Source organism: Pogona vitticeps, chromosome 3 (assembly GCF_051106095.1).
Source record: "Pogona vitticeps strain Pit_001003342236 chromosome 3, PviZW2.1, whole genome shotgun sequence".
NCBI lineage: Eukaryota > Metazoa > Chordata > Lepidosauria > Squamata > Agamidae > Pogona > Pogona vitticeps.
Genome location: NC_135785.1, coordinates 223260751 through 223279340, shown reverse-complemented (window position 1 = coordinate 223279340; position 18590 = coordinate 223260751). Strand labels below are relative to the sequence as shown.

Sequence of the window (18590 nt, the reverse complement as noted above, 5' to 3'; positions counted from 1 at the left end):
AGCTGATGAGGTCATCCTCATTCTGCAGTTTAAAGTTGTGCAACAGGATTCAAGCCTTTAATTTGACTTCTCATTCAATTGAAGGTGTTTGCCAAATAAGACCCATTTTCAAGCTCTTTATGGCTAACACTGAGCAGACAAGCTTTTAAAAAAGAGAAATATATTTAGACAAAACTGATATTCCCATATATCATGTATCTGTGCAGAACTGATGCTGGACGTTGAGCACAAATGCTTGTGACAAGCAATTTGAACTAGCAGGCCTTACAGAATAGTGGGAGCTAGACAGAAAGATAACTGGGTAAAGATGTCTCGTCACTTCTTTTTATGAGGTACTTGTTTTCCCTTTCTCCTAGAAAAGGGGTCCCAGATTTATCTGGGGTTCCCAGTTGTTGCCAAGTGGCAATAACTAGCAAGGCATGTAAGGGGCTGGAGTCAGCATGGCAACCCCCATGCAGTTGCTCCAGTGCACTGAAAATGCTGAGCAAACCACGCATAGATTCCACACTGCCTTCCCACTGGCCAGTGGGTAAGAATTTTTCTCCTTGCCAGCTTTCATTGGCCAGCAGGATTTTTTAAATTAGAATTTTAAGCAGGCAGACTATGGGGTAGCAGACTTCAATCCAGTCCACTTGCCTGACATAAAGAAGGAATGAGGGGAGACCATTCTGGCCATTTCATGCCACACCAACTTTTTCCTCGTCCTTCCTCACTGTTTCATAGTGATGGAATGGTGGTAACAGTCAATGCTTACTGTCTGGGTATTAGGGATTATTGGTCATTTGTTACGAGTACTGTGTATCTTACTATCTTTGCCACAACTTTGTTGATGGTCTGGGGCATTGAGGTTGGATCCAGATGATATGAAGACAACAAGCAGGAGCCTTCTTGCCTGGGTTCTTAAAGGAATCCCTGTATGGGGGAGCTAGGGCAGAGCCATGGTCTGGCCAACCTAAGGGCCCTGCCCTAGTATGCTGTCAGATGGCAGGCAGTCATGGAGTGGTGTATGCCTATGTGGTCTCCAGAGGACTGCCACTTCTGGTGGAACCTTCAGCAGCTGCTGGAGGCATTGGTGGTGGAGATCTGGAGGTGGTCCGGTCTCTCAATGGAGTGGATCCAAGTTCTCCAATACTGGGCCAGGGAGTTGTGGCCTTTTCTTCCTAAAGAGCTGTGTTGTTGTTGTCTGCTTTATATGTAAGTTTAGACTGCTTGGGGACTGCTCAGCACTAGGCCAATGAAAGCCAGATCTTGACTTCCATAACTGAAGGCAGCATTAGCAAGGTAAGATTTTTTTTCTTCTGATCTATCTCTGAGTAGATTTCCAGAAGCAACAATGTGTCAGCTCCCAGAATATGTATTTCTCCTTCAGCAGAACAAGCTCAGCTCCAAACTGCTGCACCAGTCTGCTAAGAATACCTAACATTTTCCTATAGTTAGTGGCTATAATTTATACCCTCACTTACATGGCGCATGCAATATACTTCCCTATATTTTTTGTGAAATTTCCTAAGTGTTCACTCACCATGTTGGCTATAAGGAAATTTACCTGAGGATCCCTGGTGACAGTCATATCCTTCCATATTATATGCATTTATTCGTCTATGTATTTAATTTATACTCTATCTTTCAACCAGTTTCTTTTTTTAAAAAAAAAACAGACCTCTTGTACATAACGATCTCATCGTCTTGATGATTTCTGGATAAACACGTGTGATAATAGGACTCCTTTTGTATTATTTGTAAAGACTGAACCTGCTGCAGGTACAGTGAAAACTCAACATCTGATGGAAGCCTAGGATAAATACCTCCATGAATCTCTTCCATGTACCCTCAACTAAGCATGAGAGAATCCTGCATGTCATGCTTTATCATTAGCCATTCTATATGTCATTTCTAAGTCAACTGCATGAACATGGCTCTTTCCCACATTGGAACACATTCTTTAAAAAAAAAACTATTGTACCCCGAACATATTGAAATGGCTATTTGCCTATTCATCTTTAATATGGAATGTTTATTTCTCAAGTGAATCTAGCAAAAACAGTTTATTGGTGAAGATAAATAGACAACACTATCAGCAAAACTACTCATCATTTTGAGGCACTCTTTTAAAAAATGCAAATGGAAAACATAAAGCAGGCTTATAGAAAGCCAAGAGTGTGAATTGTGAATGTTTATTTTCAGTGAATGGTCTGCTTGTGAAGGATTCAAAAGCTTGTAATGGATTTTTCCCCCTCTCTACCTTTCTGTTCTGCTGTCTGTAAGATGGAGATTTACACAGACCTTAGAGCTTTTACATCTTACAGTTTGCCAGGTCTTTGATAGAAAAGTGCATTTTTTCTGGCCACTTAATTCCTTTCTGATCAGGCCAATGTGACACCACCAATCAGAGAGACTTTGATTCATTGGGACAAAAGAGACAATGAAAATGTGCTTTTTCTTCTGGCATAGCATTCTCCACAGTCCCTTGAGCTGCCTGTAATTCTGGTTCCATTTTTATTTCCTGTTCTTAGCCCTTCTATAAACCCACATTTATATCTAAAACCTAACAAGATAAGACAACTACTTTTACAATTCAAATTTCCAGGGGACAAGTCTTTGTTTGTTTTTTAAGTCTTTTCTTAGCATGTGTAGGGCACAAAGTATCATCTGTACCCGAACCATGGATTACGCAAGTTTTTTCTACCCAAGTCAAATGCAAATCAGTGAGAAAGCTCTCTGTTTGTGTAAGACATATGTTGGGGTGGTGGGGCACTAGGGGTGAATAGAACACTCTATAAATTCTTTGTTATCATTTGTTAAGGTCATCTCAAGTTGACAAGACACTGCAACAACTGGCTAATCATTTAAATATACAGAAACAACCCATCCAATGCTTCTAACCCTTCAAAGTCCATGCAACAAAGTTGCAGCCATCAGTCCTTTGTGCAATTTGTTTTGTTGCAATATTTGTGTTATTCATACAATTTTGTATAGTTTGTACAAAAATCATTCTTGTTTTTCTTCTTTTACTGGAAGTGCTACATTTTACCTCATCTTCTTACAGGGTGACGAGAATATTTTTGTGTGTGTGTGTGCCTTTATTTCCATGTGCCTTTCATAGAGTATCCATTAGGTTTTACTGCTTATCATGAAACTCCTGAGTAAGCTGGCATGTTGTTGTCATGTAGGGGTTAGGTCACTGAACCTGGACTGGGGAGGCCCAAGTTCAAATCAAGCCATGAATATCATTGTGCATTTTATGGTTATCTCTCAGATTAACCTATCTCATAGGGTTGTTGTGACTGTACAATGCAAAATGACAATGTGTGTTGACCTAAGCACCCTAAACAAAGCAAAGGGGGGGGGGAATCATGATTCAATAATTACATTTTGTAAAAGACCGTCCAGACTTTCCTTAAGAAAAACAGGGATCTGCAAGGTGGTAGGCCCAGATTTTTTTTAATATATACAAATGAGACAAAATAAATAAATCTTTGGGCTGTCAATATCACACTGTATAAAATCAGTGGCCTAGAAGAATGTTGGAGCACTGGCTTCATTCAGCAGTCTTTGGTCTTCTTGGACACATCGTGAATCTGCAAAGTTTTCCTCTGCCAGTATTCAAGGAATGCTACAAGAATCCCTTAATATTGAAAGAAGCCAGGGCTTTGAACTTTGGAATTTCTATATGCAGGTCATGTGCTCTACCACTGAGCTATGCTTCCCTCCTGGAATTATTGATTAATCTCTTCATGGTACTTGACAGAAACAATCCCTACATATTTGTTTTGATGCCATATAAATGAACCATCAGCAAGGAACAGACAATGGTAATTCAGCCGATTCTTCATTTCTGAGTCTTTAAGCCCTTTGAGCACCGTTCTAAATAGGTTTTCTTTTCTCTCTTGAACCTGGTCTTCAGTCATCTTTAAAGAAAGCCTATTTTATGGAGGAAGAAGGACTTTTTTCTCTTCCTTGTGCTATGTCAGCACTAAATTGTGGGACTGTTGCCCCCATAACCTGTCATGACCTGCTTGTTGCTGCTTGTTTAGGAGCAAATCTCTTGATATACAAGCACAATCAATGGTGAAAACAGTGAATTATGTCCTTAACAATAGCATGTATATTGTTTAAGTAAAAACAGCTGTATTGATTCCAGCTGCATTCTAAATAAGGGAACAAAGTTGATGCTTGCCAAAGAAAGAAGAAAAAATAGAGAGGATGATATTATTTTCTGCTAGATACAGGAAATTACAAAAATACTTTTGAAAAGAAAAACTAAACATTGAGCTTTCAATGCAATGTATTTGACAAAGATTTTTGCATCAATTATGGTTATCAAGTGATGCAGGTTCAATCAAACAAGCAAGATAGCCAGACCCATTCCTAAATACACCAAGGGCTCATATATATGTCCAGATAACAACAGTGAAGGTGACTGTCACCTTATTATGTCAGTTAGACAGTTATGATTACTGGCACATTGCAGTGAAGTAGTGGGAAGGGACCTGGCTAGAGAGTTCAGTGAGTTAGGCATCTGACTGCAGAACCAGAGGTTAAGAATCAATTTCCCAGTGTAGGTAACAAAAAAAGAGCCAGCCTTTACACCTGCACAGACCCAGGGAGCCTCCAGAAGAAGGGAGTGATTAATCCCTTCTATACCTAGAAAGTCTTGGGAAGCTTCAGCAACAACCAGTACCACCATCACAACAGCAAGATCCAAGGAATTGGTGCTAACAGCAAATGTCGACTCTGCCAAGAAAAAGATGAAACTGTGTCACACCTCATGTGTGAATGTCCAAAGATTGCACCAACAGATTACAAAATTAGACATGACAGTGGCAAAATTAGTGCACTGGTCATTATGCAAAAAAAGTTAGTAGTAATAGAACAAGGAAATGTCTGGATCATTGACATTGCAATTGCAGGAGATGCTGGAGTTGAAAATAAAGAATTGGAAAAACTATGTACAAAATACAGAGACCTGGCAATCGAAACATCTTGTTTGTGGGTGAAACACATTTCAGTGGTTCCTGTAGTCATCATGGATTTTGGAACTATATAAAGAAATTTCATACAATATTATAAGCAGTTGCAGATCTCAGAAATAACACCACCAGAGCTGCAAAAAAATGGCAGTATTAGGAACAGGATACGTATTGCACCAATATTTAACAGATACTTGGTTTTTTTGGTTAAATCTTTTATCTGTTATATAATACCAGTCATTGTTTTTATAATTTTGATTGACTGTGTCTGCCATTTTTTAATGACGATGACTTTTCTTTTGTTGTGTATACACATGGAATGGCTGCTAAAATTTAACACCCTGAACTTGATGTCCTAACACACACAAATGCCATTGAAATGATATCAAGAAAGGGAACAGACAAATCTTTCAGGGCAGAGAATTCCACAGCTTGAGAAGTGGAACAGATAAGGTTGTTGTGTGTGTTCCAACTATGCAAGGGTGACAGCAATATAGCCCTGTGTTGGCTATAGGTTGGCTATTTGTAGTTTTAATAATATTTTTGGCTATCATTATGAGCACTTTTGAGCTGACCACAGCAATAAACCAACAGTCAGGTAAATATGGGGATACAAATTACTCATGAGAGTGAATTTTAAAGATTTATCTGAAAAAAATTGATCCGAATCATAATTTTTGACTAAAAGGAAGCCATAATCGGACACAAACACTTTATGGTTTAGGTATCTGACTGCAGAGCTGGAGGTTGGGAGTTCAATTCCTCCCATATCTCCTTGACAGAGGCTCAACTTGATGACACATAAGGTCCCCCTCCAGCTCTACAGTTTGTAGAAGAGGAAGAGGAACAAGAAAAGTCCTATGTCCATAATAGGCCACAAATACTTCCCTGAAAGAGATTATATCCCTGAAATGTCATTTTTTATTAAACCATTCTCAGTTTTAAGTTTAGAAACATGGGGCCTAGATACAAACATTCTAGAATGAAATATGTCAGATTTCCTACATTCCAGCAGACATTTATAGAGAATTACTGTTGATTTAAATTTCTCTAAAGATCCAGCTGTTTCCTCTAATAATCATTGAAGCACTTGAAGCTGATGACCTATAAATGGACACCAAAAAGTGATGTAACTGAAAATGTTGTTATCCACACTTGCAATTAAATAGCATTCAAGCTGTGATATGGAAAATTATGGAAGTTCTCCACTTGAAGTTGTTAACTAGAAAAAAAATAAAACCTGCACTCCCCCCCCCACTTGTTCTGCATAGAGGACTGCCCATTTTTGAGGTCAAGATTGCACCATTAACACAGGAACATGGCTCAGACAGTAATTCATCAAGACTATACACTTGCTAACCACTGAAATTACTGCAAGGGGAATATCTTTCTTTTAAATATACTTGAATCTTAAATTGAAATGTGCCTCTCCCCCCAATTGAAGAGTTATGCCAGATAGGATGATTCTTCAATTAATCATGAATGGGTATGAGTGAAAAACAAAAGAGAAACAAAAAAAACCCTTCCAATTTATTTGTGTGGCCCAAAACTGTGTATTGTCTAATAAGATCTGGAAAACAGAATCTACATTAAAGGATTGATGCATACAGACCACATGGAGAAATTGTACAGAGCCGTGAAGTTATGCATGGATAACATGTGGATGTACATGATCCTTCAGACTTGGCAAGTGTGTGGAATCCTTTGAAAGAAAGAGGATTATATGGTGTCACGACTTCTTTTTATCTCTGTGAAAACCTGTCATGCTTTAGATCAAATTCCAATCAAACACAGATGCATATCCAATCACATTCAGTCAAATTCAAATGCATAATTTTTTTCTGACTGTAATGATAGTGTTTTCTTGTTTTGATTGAACGTATGTGAGCTTCTCAGGGAGTCTTTATGATGAAAGACTGGGGTAAAAATGTTTTAGATCTTCCATGCCTCAGTCAGGTACCTGACTTTTCACATTCAAATTCTTTTGATACTTTCTGATTGTAACACTCTAACTCTCTCCAGACTCAGTGATCTCTGTAGCCGCCTTATTTCTCCTACAAATTACTATACTGAGTGTATGTACTAAGTAAAGATTGTAATTGAGAGGACTGTATACCAATTAGCTTGATTTGGATAATTTGCTTGCGGTCGGGGTTGGTCAGGATTGAAGTTGAAGTCCAAAGTGAAGGAAAGGGAATTGATCGACTGAGTTGTGTATCCAGAGCACAATCTGAACTGGATGGGGTAACTAGTAAAGAAAGAAAACTACCTATCTAAAATTTGGCAGGTTTACTCTCCTCTTTAAGATCTGTCCCACTCCCACATCTCAGCTTTATATATGCAAAAACCAAAAACTTAATGCCATTTTGGTTTTCCTTTGGATTGACTTTACAAATTTACAAACTATTTTGGATTGATCCTGAACACATATTGAATTGGATGGGACACAAGCCATTCCAACCAGATCAGGATACATCTGGAAGTTCCAAACTGGCCTCCAATGGAATCGAGGGATCCCCTCCTAACCCTAATAATTAATGAACACCCCTTCCTTTCTAATATGTGATCCTGTATTGTTTATGGTGCTTGTCCTTTCTGTTGCCTGTGTTTTTGGCTTTAATTCAAAATAAGAGTCTAGATCAAAAATAATAAAAAATAAAAGAAGAGTCACTAGCCAGGAAGAAACAGCTCTGATAAATGTCAAAATATATTGATATGTCAAAGAGGAGATGGGCTCTGAAAAGAACTTAGTCTCTCTTTTCTGTACCAGCTGAAGTTTCTGTACATTTTTCAAAGGCAGCTTTAAAGAGAATATATTGCAACAAGTTTATCTTGGTATAATGTAAGTCAGGCATGGCTTCTTACAAAGTCCATTTTCTCCAAAAAGGTTGATGCCATCGCCAAGAGGAACAACTTTTTCATATTTCTATCAGAAAAAAAAACAACTTTGAACACAATGAGAGTTACTCCTGAATTGACACATCTAGGATTCTGATGTGTGCTGGATAAACAGATCTCTTCTGAAAGGAGAAAAGTGGAATTGAAAAATAGTTGCATATACAACTGACATTTTATTTCTGGACTCTTTATCCAACTATGAAACCTTGCTGCATACAACAGACTTTCCCTACACCCCTATGCAATTGTACAGATTCAAGACATTTTGCTTTGATAGGATCATCATCCTAATTATAATCATTACATGTCATCAAGTTAATTCCAAACTTATGGCAACAGTCCTGGGATTTTCTAGGCAGGAAGTAAGCAAAAGTGGCTTTCTGGCACTGTTCTGGGACTATGCAACTTTCCCAAGATCACACAGCTGGCAGGGCATGTAACCCATCAGCCCCACACACTCCAGGTGATCAACTGGCCCTCTCCTAGTAGGCTCAATGAATGTTTGAACTCCTTACTCTTGGTTCCTTAGCCAGGTGCTCTAACTCACAGAACTATGCCACAACCAGGTCACACATACCAATTGCAAATATAAATATATAAATATAAAATAGACACACTTTTAAATATATATAAATTTCTTAATACCATCAAGGAAGGAGTTATTTTTCCCTCCCCTGCTACCCATGCCAGTGTTTAAATATTATCTCTGCAATGACCTAACTAAAGTCTTACAAGCTAGGCATAACAAGATGTGCTGAGAAAAATAATGTACTCATATGTCCATCTGAAAATTAATGGAACAAAGGAAAGGGTTATATAGTTTATATACTGGACATATAAAATGTCTTTTAATATGAGCCAGTTTTCTAAACTTTCAGACGATCAATTTAGTATCTTGTATGCTAATACAAAATTCAGTTATCTAAGTAAGGATCCTCATGTAGCCAACAAGATAACATCCATGCACAAAAAGCTGGTTGTTTGCATAAATCCCTTATGTGTGTTGTGATAACCTGCTGCCTGAATATAGATCTATCTTATAGTTGTCACTCAAGGATGTTTCCTTCTCTTTTCTTATTTTGCCTTCAAAAGCTTATTTCTTATTCACTGACCTGACATCTCTTGAAGTCCAAGGTAGGCATAGGCATATGTGCTATGAAAAACAATATAACCAGATTTACCTCTAAAAATGGATGGAATGGAGGATAGCGAGGTTTTTCAGTTTGTATTACTAATGCACTCATTTAATGCAAGTCTATGGATACTCAGTGGCATAGTGGATAGAGTGACAGACAAGAACTCAAATCCCCACCTAGCCATGGAAGCTCACTGGAAGTACACCACTGGTTAAACCACTCCTTAAATATCTCAATTACCTTGAAAGCCCTGTTAAGGTCACTTCAAATCAGTTCTTGATGGCACATAACAACGTAACAATGCAAACCTCATTCAGTATCAGTTCAATATTCTTCATGTTAATTCCCATAGTTCAACCCCTTTTTCAAAAAAAGAAAAATGACTAAAACCACCCATAAGCATGTGATATCAAAAAACTCCCAAGTTTTTCAGAAGTATCACAGAATCAGAAAAAGAAAGAAATCTAGTGGTATGGAAGGGCGGACCCCAAACAACCCAATGAGAAACCCTGAACAGCAGTGCTATCTACTGCTACATTTTCTTCTGGCTCTCACTTATTTTAATATACACAGTTATATACAATTGGATGTGGGTTTTTTGTTTTAATAACACTGTTTCCTGTGTTCAGCTAACCATGCCCTGTCAGTAAACTTCACATAAAAAGGATATTTTATTTTTGATTAAATGTCTCCACTAATGATACTCATTATGGTTGCCCTCAGGAAGTCATGACCTTAATTTTGTCTCAAGGGTACAGTGCCGTGAAAGTAAGATAATAGTAGAGTAAGTTGCCACAAGTCTTTGGGAGTAAGGCATGAGAGAAAAACACATTTTCCATAAAACTTATATATATATTACAGATGCACATGTAATGATGGTTACCTGTTGTCATGACGAGGAAGTTCTTAGTCCTTGTCAGCAAGACCACGGCTGTGGGAAAGGAAGTAATATAAGATTACAAGAGTGGGAGCATCCATTTCCCAAATGTAGCCACACAGGTGCCTGCAGGAAGCTCACAAGCAGGACAGAGAAGCAAAAGACTTTCCCTGCTGATTTTGAGAATCCAGCAGATGGTATTCAGACACGTACCATATTTAAACATGGATATTCTATTTTGCTGTCAGTTTCAATAGCTACATTCGTCATCAATTTATTAAATCCTTTTCTAGGACAATTAAGCTGTTGGCAATTACCACACCCTCTCCTCACTGTAGTCAAGTCAGGGTTCATAAGGTCAAAACACCAGGGTTTCTTAATTAGCATGGATGATGGTGTCATCTTCCACCCCCTCAGGCTTCCCTGTCTCCTCTGAGTTTAGCTGCAGTCCTCATAGTAGAGCTGGGAGGAAAATTGATTTTCCCAGCAGCAATGTGCTCACTGCTGTGCATTATCCCTGCTATATTTGGGGTGGACTTGATCTTGAAGGGGCAACTAATAAGTCTAAACTTTATTACCAGCCTTTATTACCATAAAAAGGAAATAAATAGATTGTTGGTATGGGAAGCCATTGGCATGCTGGACTGTCTGCAGTCATGTGGCTAAGAAGACCAGTTTGGATGAGTGCCCACTGTGTTGATCACTCTGCCATTGCCCATAGTAGCAAATCTTAATTTAAGAACATAGAAATCTGCCTTCTGCCAAGTCTGTGCATTGGGCCATTGAGTTCAGTAGTTAGGTGGTCAGGTCTCAGGGCGCGACCTAAATGCTCATGCAATTGATATGCTTCTCCAAGTCTCTAGGCAGTGTTACAAGGCTCAGGTTCAGTGGCCTTGTGAGGAACAAGTGAAGACACTGATTTGATTTGCATATGTGAGGAGGATTTAAAGCCCATAATAGCTAATACCATGGATGACAGATTTTTTTAAAAAAATATCTTGATAAACTCGAGGACTGGGCTGAAAATAGCAGGATGAAATTTAATAGGGATAAGTGTAAAGTTCTACACTAAGGGAAAAGAAACCAAATGCATAGTTACAAGATGGTGGGGGGGTAAGTGGCTCAGTAATACTACATGAGAGGAGGATCTTGTGGCAGATCACAAGTTGAATATGAGCCAACAGTATGACTTGGCAGCAAAGAAGGCAAATGCTACTTTAGGCTTCTTTAACAGAAGTATAGCCTCCAAATCACACGAAGTACTAGTTCCGTGGTAGGTAGGTAGGTAGGTAGGTAGGTAGGTAGGTAGGTAGGTAGGTAGGTAGGTAGGTAGGTAGGTAGGTAGGTAGGTAGGTAGGTAGGTAGGTAGGTAGGTAGGTAGGTAGGTAGGTAGGTATTTCTATCCCGCCCATCTAGATTCATAAAACAATAACAATATAAGACAAAAACAACAACATAATTATTATTCAAGATGGCAAAAATAAATTCAATAATGACAGGAGGGAAGGCCTGCCTAAAGAGCCAGGTCTTGAGCTTGCTCTTAAAAACACCCACCAAGGGAACCAGACAAACCATTTTTTTTGTTCTTTCTCTCTGCATTAGGCCGCTCAGCTGCCCATCCTTGCTAGAGCAAGTGATACGGGTAGATCTAGGTGGGAGAAGGCGTTCTGTCAGATATTGAGGTCCTAAATTGTTTAGGACTTTATATGTCATCATTAATACTTTGAAATCAACGCGGAATTGAACAGGCAGTCAATGCAGGGTCAATGCAGGGCAGCCAGAGCGGGGGAGATACGCTGATCTTTTCTCACCATGGTGAGAAGTCTGGCTGCCCTGTTCTGCACCATTTGAAGCTTCCACATCAATCTCAAAGGTAGCCCCATGTAGACGCGCATTAGAGTTGTCTAATTATTTATTTATTATTATTATTTATTTAATTTATATCCCGCCTATCTAGTCGTGGTGGACTACTCTAGGCGCTTGAGAATACAAGCGCATGGACCAGAGTGGTGAGCACCCCACCATCAAGATAGGGACGTAGCTGGGCAATCCGCCAAAGATGGAAGTAGGCGGATTTATTTGGCACCAGTTCAGAATTATCTTGAGTCTGTGTCCAGTTCTGGACACGGCACTTTAAGACAAACTGGAATAAGTTCAGAGGAGGGCAGTAAGAATGTTCAGGAGACTGAAAACCCAAACTTACGATGAAAGACTGAAATAATTGACAAGGTTTAGCCTTGAGGTATGAAGACCTAGAGGATATATGATAGCACTTTTAAAATACTTGAAAGATTGTCATACAGAGGAGGATAAGGACCTGTTCTCAATCATATGAATGCAGGACACACAATAACAGTCTCAAAGAGGAAATTATTTTTGTGAACTATCAGGAAAAGCTTCCTAACTGTTAGAATAGTATGATAATGGACCCATTTACCTCCATTTACCTTGGGAAATGATGAGTGCTCCAACCCTGGCAGCACTCAAGAGAAAGTTAGAGAGCAATCTGTTCAATACACTTTAATTTCTATTCCTGCATTAACAAGGGGGTTAGACTCCGAAGGCCTTACAGGCCCTTCCAACTTAATTGTTTTATGAATCTATGATCTCCGTCCAATGCCAGGGCTCATTTACTTGCTTTCCTCCCAATCTTTGCCTGATTTCAGGTTTTGGCCCTGAAAACTCAGGAAATGGGGATGATGCTTCTCAGGCAGTCCTATTCAATAAGAAAGGTTTTTTTTTTCCTGAAAAGGAAAATAGTGCTCATGAAGAGCAGGTGAAGTGGTGTGGGAAATGCAGCACAGAACAGGTAGACAAGTAGTACAGGATTACCTGGCTACCGTGGATGAATTTAAGTCTCCTGGGCCAGACAAATTACATCCAAGGATATTAAAAGAATTGGTAGAAGTGATATCATAACTATTGGCAATAATCTTTGAAAATTCTTGGAGAACAGAGGAAATCCCCACAGATTGGAGGAGGATAAATGTTGTCCATATCTTCAAAAAGGTGAAAAAAGAAGACCCAAATAATTATCGCCCCGTCGGTCTGACATCAATTCCTGGAAAGATTCCAGAAAAGATCATTGAACAGATAGAAGGAAACGCTGCAGATGTACTGTAGCATATTTCGATTTCAGTAAGGCCTTCGACAAGGTTCCTCATTATATTCTTGCAAAGAAGCTAATAGAATTTGGGATAGATAGTGCTACTGTTAGGTGGATTTGTAATTGGCTGACTGACCAAGCCCAAAGGGTGATCACAAATGGCTCCCCTTCATCCTGGAAAGAGGTGATTAGTGGGGTGCCTCGGGGTTCTGTTCTGGGCCCCATGTTATTCAACATCTTTATCAATGACTTGGATGAAGAAATAGAGAGTATGTTGATTAAATTTGCAGATGATGCCAAATTGGGAAGGGTTGCTAATTTCCTAGAGGACAGGATTAAAATTCAAAATCACCTTGACAGATTAGAGTCCTGGTCCAAAACTAACAAAATGAATTTCAACAGGGAGAAATGAAAGGTCCTACAGCTAGGCAGAAAAAATGAAGTGCACAGATATAGGATGGAAGACACCTGGCTAGACAACTGTACCTACAAAAGGGATCTAGGAGTCTTGGTAGACCACAAGCTGAACATGAATCAGCAGTGTGATGTGGCCGCCAAGAAAGCCAATGTGATTTTTGGTTGCATCAATAGGAGTATAGTGTCTAGATCAAGGGAAGCGATAGTACCACTCTATTCTGCTTTGGTCAGACCTCACCTGGAGTATTGTGTCCCGTTCTGGGCACCTCAATTCAAGAAGGATGTTGACAACCTGGAATGTGTCCAGAGGAGGGCGACTAAAATGGTTAAAGGTCTGGAAGCAATGTCCTATGAGGAGCGGTTTTGGGAGTTGGGAATGTTTAGCCTTACAAAAAGAAGGTTGAGAGGGGACATGATAGCCATGTTTAAATATTTGAAGGGATGTCATGTTGAAGAGGGGACAGGATTCTTTGCCAGGGCTCCAGAGACTAGGACACGGAGCAATGGTTTCAAACTACAGGAAAAGATATTCCATTAGGAAGAACTTCCTGATGGTCAGAGCTGTCCGGCAGTGGAATAGGCTGCCTCGGAGTGTGGTGGAGTCTCCTTCTTTGGAGGTTTTTAAGCAGAGGCTGGATGGCCATCTGTTAGGAATACTTTGTTCCCGCATGGCGGAGGGTTGGACTGGATGGCCTCAGTGGTCTATTCCAACTCTATGACTCTATGACTAGGATGAGAGGTTTCTCTCCAAGATATTAATCATTCCCTCTCTACCTGAAAATGTCAAGGATTGAACCTGGAACAACTTATTTGCATGTTTATTTTACTAGATTATGTCATATCTGGATAGGCCTATGCTCAGGTTTAGTTATGTGGCAGTTAAGGAACTGTGCTTCTTGGGAAATATATGTTTTTGAGGGGGGATTTAGATGAGGCAAGTAAGATGGCAGCACAGAGCACATATACCAAATTAACAGGAGCAGCCATCTATGGAATTAATTGGCAGTGTCTCATTTTTAGACCTCATTCAACTGAAATGCTACCTGATACTCTCTTTTAGAGTCAGACTATACATTGCATTTACCCCCTGCACTATTCGGGGAATCATTGTGTATGATGAGTGGCTTCTGACAAAAACCAGAGATTCATTAATTATGAAAACCTTTATTCAACAAAAGTGATGAACGCAGGGACATAAAATAGCACAGCCATAATCTTCAATACAATGAGAATGAGAAAGGGCACAGCTGCCTGACATGCACTGCAGGAAATAAGGCTTCTTATCAGTGCTGGATACTTTGCATAGGGTATGAGAAGAAGGTGTAATCCAGGGTATCCGCAAAGATTATTTCACACAACAGACATGTCAAAGTGATCAGAATATCACCACCTTTACATGAACTGACCAAATTTTTCGATTATTGCTTCTCGCAATTAAAATCCAAGGGCCAAATATTTCCATTCTACCATTGTTCAGAATGTTTTCAGGCCACACACAAACAAACAAACAAAAAATAACCTAACATTGTAAGAGATTGTAGTCTGGTGAGGATACTTGCAACAACAATGTAAGCATGACAAATCACCTAAATATTACTTAGGGTTGGAAAATAGACTCAAGGCAATATTCTCTGCTGAAGTCAAGAGATACACATTACTTATCATACAGACTGAGGTTTTTATTTGTTTGTTTGTTTTCAAAAGTGATGGTAAGATTTTCTTCATAAAATTTTCTTCATAAATTTTCCAGAAATAATATTTTCATATGTATCTTTTCATAATTTTTGCATCCCATCATATAGACAGTGGCTGAAATGCTGTTGCTTAGCATAGAAAGTTGCACTAGCGTAAACCCATTGAATCAGTTGGGGTTTTGTGAGTCAACTCCTTCATAAGCTCAGTTGATTCAAGTGTGCCTACTCTCATTACAACTTACTACCCTAAAGTAGTAATCTCCATAGACAGGATTTGAGCAGGGGGGTTGGACTTGATGACTTTATAGGCCCCTTTCAACTCAGTTATGCTATGATTCTATGATTTAGCCAGTGATTCAACTCCCTCAGGCAACATAGTTGAGTGACAGGAAAAGGCAAAAAATTTGGTTTATTATGATTGCATTTTGATGGCCAGGAGCAGGAGAAGAAATTTGAGCATTTAAGCATTTTTTTTTTTAAAAAAAAAATTTCCTCAGGTGCCAAAAACATGGGTTACTTTGAGTACCAGACATCTTGAATTGGGCAGTGACTGCATCTACAGCCGCTCTGCCTAAGTCAGCAGAATGCTTTGAGCTGGGCCTGGAAGTATGTTCTTCTATGTATAAAAAAAATACTTCAAGATGAGATATTCAGGCCAAACTATACCTTACATAGTATAAGAAGGGATTCCTTTACTTCTGGGCATACATATCCCTGTAAGAATTTTTCACATCCTCCATGGTTTCCAAATTAGGTTGCTTTGTTTTGATCCCTGGGAGTTAAGTATAGTGTTTGTTCGCAAGAGGTTTGATATCTGCCTGAATCATGTCTTTGCAACATGAATGGATTTTCAAATTAATAACCATCTGTAATTTATATTTTTACCCTTAGGATGCAATATACTGAAGGGAGGGACTGGAGAAAATGGCTTCATTGGGCTCCTCTCCTCTTCCTATGTCCTCTGGACCCATTCCCCATCCTGGTCCATACAGGAAAAGTTGATGACCGAATAGGGCTTATTTTTGCTCACAAACATTATTGTAACTCTTCATATAGCCAGAGAAGATGAGCAAGTGGCAAGGATAAAACAGCAATGGGGCCACATGAGTGGTGCTTCAGTATGGCAGATAATGCTGGCCCCTACTACTAGAGAACACTGCACTGAGCCCACAGCCTCTGTGTAAAAATCCATAAGCTACAAATGAGCTTTCAGGATTTTCTTCCGGCTTTAGTGAAATTTACTCCTTTTGCATGATATTCTGTCATCTTCCCATTCTTCACCTATTGTTTTCTCCCCCTCTCCCCCTCTTCATCCCCCCATATGCACTCACAACTCTGCACAGAGTAAAATAGTCCTTATTTTTGGCAATTATTAAGACAAAGGAGCACATTGTGACATTATTAAAGCATAATCGACCTACAAATTAGTTACGTTATCCATTCTCTATCTGCATAATCCTCATACTCCAGTCATTATGTTTACAAATCCAAATGAATTTTATGCAGCCCTGATCTAATTAATTTTGGATTAGCCTTCAAGAAACAGGCAGCTCTGATCAGAACAATCTGTATGCTCCCATTTCTGATTAGGGTGAAGCCAGACCCCTTGTGCATTCTGTTTTTTTCTGGGAATGTGCTGGGACATGAATAGTAAGAAGCCAGCTAATCCTCAGGCTTATTGACAACATCCTGGGGTTTGTTAGTGGAAGCTTTTGGGATCAAGGGAGTGTCAAAGAAGAAAATCATCCTCCATCCAACCTGAGTAGTGACTGAGATCTAGCCAGAGGGTTAATGAATTTAACCAGTGTATAATGAAAAGTATCAGCTAAAATAGCTTTTGAGTCAAATATCAGACAATTTTACTCCTTTCCTTACAAATGTAACTTCTTGTGATCATAAATGAACATTAGCATTTTCTGCCTGTTTGATGTAGGCAATGCTTCTCCTGATGGTCTTTCAGCATGCAGAAAGTCACCTCCCAGACATCTTGATTATTCAGGAGGACAAATATCATGCATGTTATCATAAATATTTCATCCTCCCCTGCAGGGCCAAAACACTCTCTGGATGGCTTACAATTGAGTTATGCAGGCTACGTATTGCCTCATCATCCAAGCAATCTGGGAACTCAATTTACCAACATTGGAAGGATGGAAGGCTAAGTCAACCTTGAGACGAATCTGTTAGGATCAAACTCAGGTTGTGAGCAGAAACATGGCTGCAGTACTGCAGTTTAACTGCTGTGGCATAAAGGTCCTCTTGGTAGCACTATACCATACAACTTAGAGGATGTTTCAATGTAATTAAAAACTTCTTCCTCTGCCCCTGAAAGGTTGCTTAACTGTTCTTCAGGGGCAGTAATTATCATTTGGTATAACGGGCTTGAAAAACAAGTATACCTAGGATCCAAGACCTTGGAAATTTCAGTGGAGCCTGGAAAAAAAATTAAACAAGGCTGTTGGTCAATTTGTGGTAGCATATGAGTTTGGGTGAGGTGATTGGCCACTCAGGAATTTCCTTCTAGCAAACTAGAATATTCTAGTTGAATGATGTCCATCTTTTAGACAGTTCACAATACATATTACACGTGTACTGTTGAGCTGATTGTGGCTGTAGTAGGATTGGTGATAGCATGTGTGGTTGTAGTAGCTCATCTTTTGTGGCATTCTGTGTATTTATTCCATTTTGGGAGAGGTTTGCCTATTTCTGCAAACATGGAGTTGTGCCTGCAAGGGATCTTCAGGTAGAATGTCTAAATACCTGCCTAACATGGAGGTTTTTCTGTGCCTGGCTCACTCCAAGGCCACACGTTGGATCCATATATCCACCCATAGCCTAGGAAATTCTGTATCTCGCCACACCATGGCTTACCCTGATATGAAGGCTGAGATGGAATGCCAACTGAGGGATTGTGTGGTGATCTAATCTGTGCCATATGCCATAATTTGAAGCCAGTTTTATCCAGTCTTTGCATATGAAATCTCCACTTCTACTTTCTCTACTTCTAAAATCACTGTGGGCAGAAGCCTGGGCCCCTCCTCAAGCCCTAATGTGTGAGAGTTTTTGGTGTTTACCTGTTCATGAATTGTGTATCTTGCATGAACTGCTTTTTCAATGTAAACATCCTAAAGACCATTTCACAATTGCAGGAGTTTCTTGCATATTCCAAACATCAGACTTTCATGCCTTAACAGCAAGCATTAATAGGAAATAACTATATATTTTTATTAGAGTTCTGGTAAGTTGTAAGTTTTCACCACAGTCTGGGACAAGTAGGTAAAAGAGTGAAGGCCCTTCTCCTGAGAAAACCCACAAGAATGGACCTTTGTTGCTCTTTGAGGATCCTGTCTCAAAGGTATTGGGAAGCCTCTCAGGTGCCAGAGGAAGCTGTAGATTGTGAGAGAGAAGATTAAGAAATATGTGCTATCCTCCAAAGGTGAAATAAATCAAGTAAATGTTACAAAATCTTGTGGGGGTTTTTGCTTTAAAAGA

General features: G+C 39.4%; 1 long non-coding RNA gene across 2 annotated transcripts in view; it reads right to left on the bottom strand.

Annotated features, from left to right (window-relative positions):
- Positions 1-17223, bottom strand: part of LOC140705632 (uncharacterized) — a 68556-nt gene extending 51333 nt beyond the window's left edge. The window contains exons 1-3 of one of the 2 annotated variants that reach the window (XR_012085066.2): positions 10095-17223; positions 9888-9935; positions 963-4734 (exon numbers count right to left, since the gene is read on the bottom strand). This is a non-coding gene — a long non-coding RNA (uncharacterized LOC140705632). Of the gene's footprint in view, positions 1-962; positions 4735-9887; positions 9936-10094 lie in introns of those variants that run through there. The other variant, XR_012085067.2, reaches the window with a different exon arrangement.
- Positions 17224-18590: the final 1367 nt, after the last annotated feature.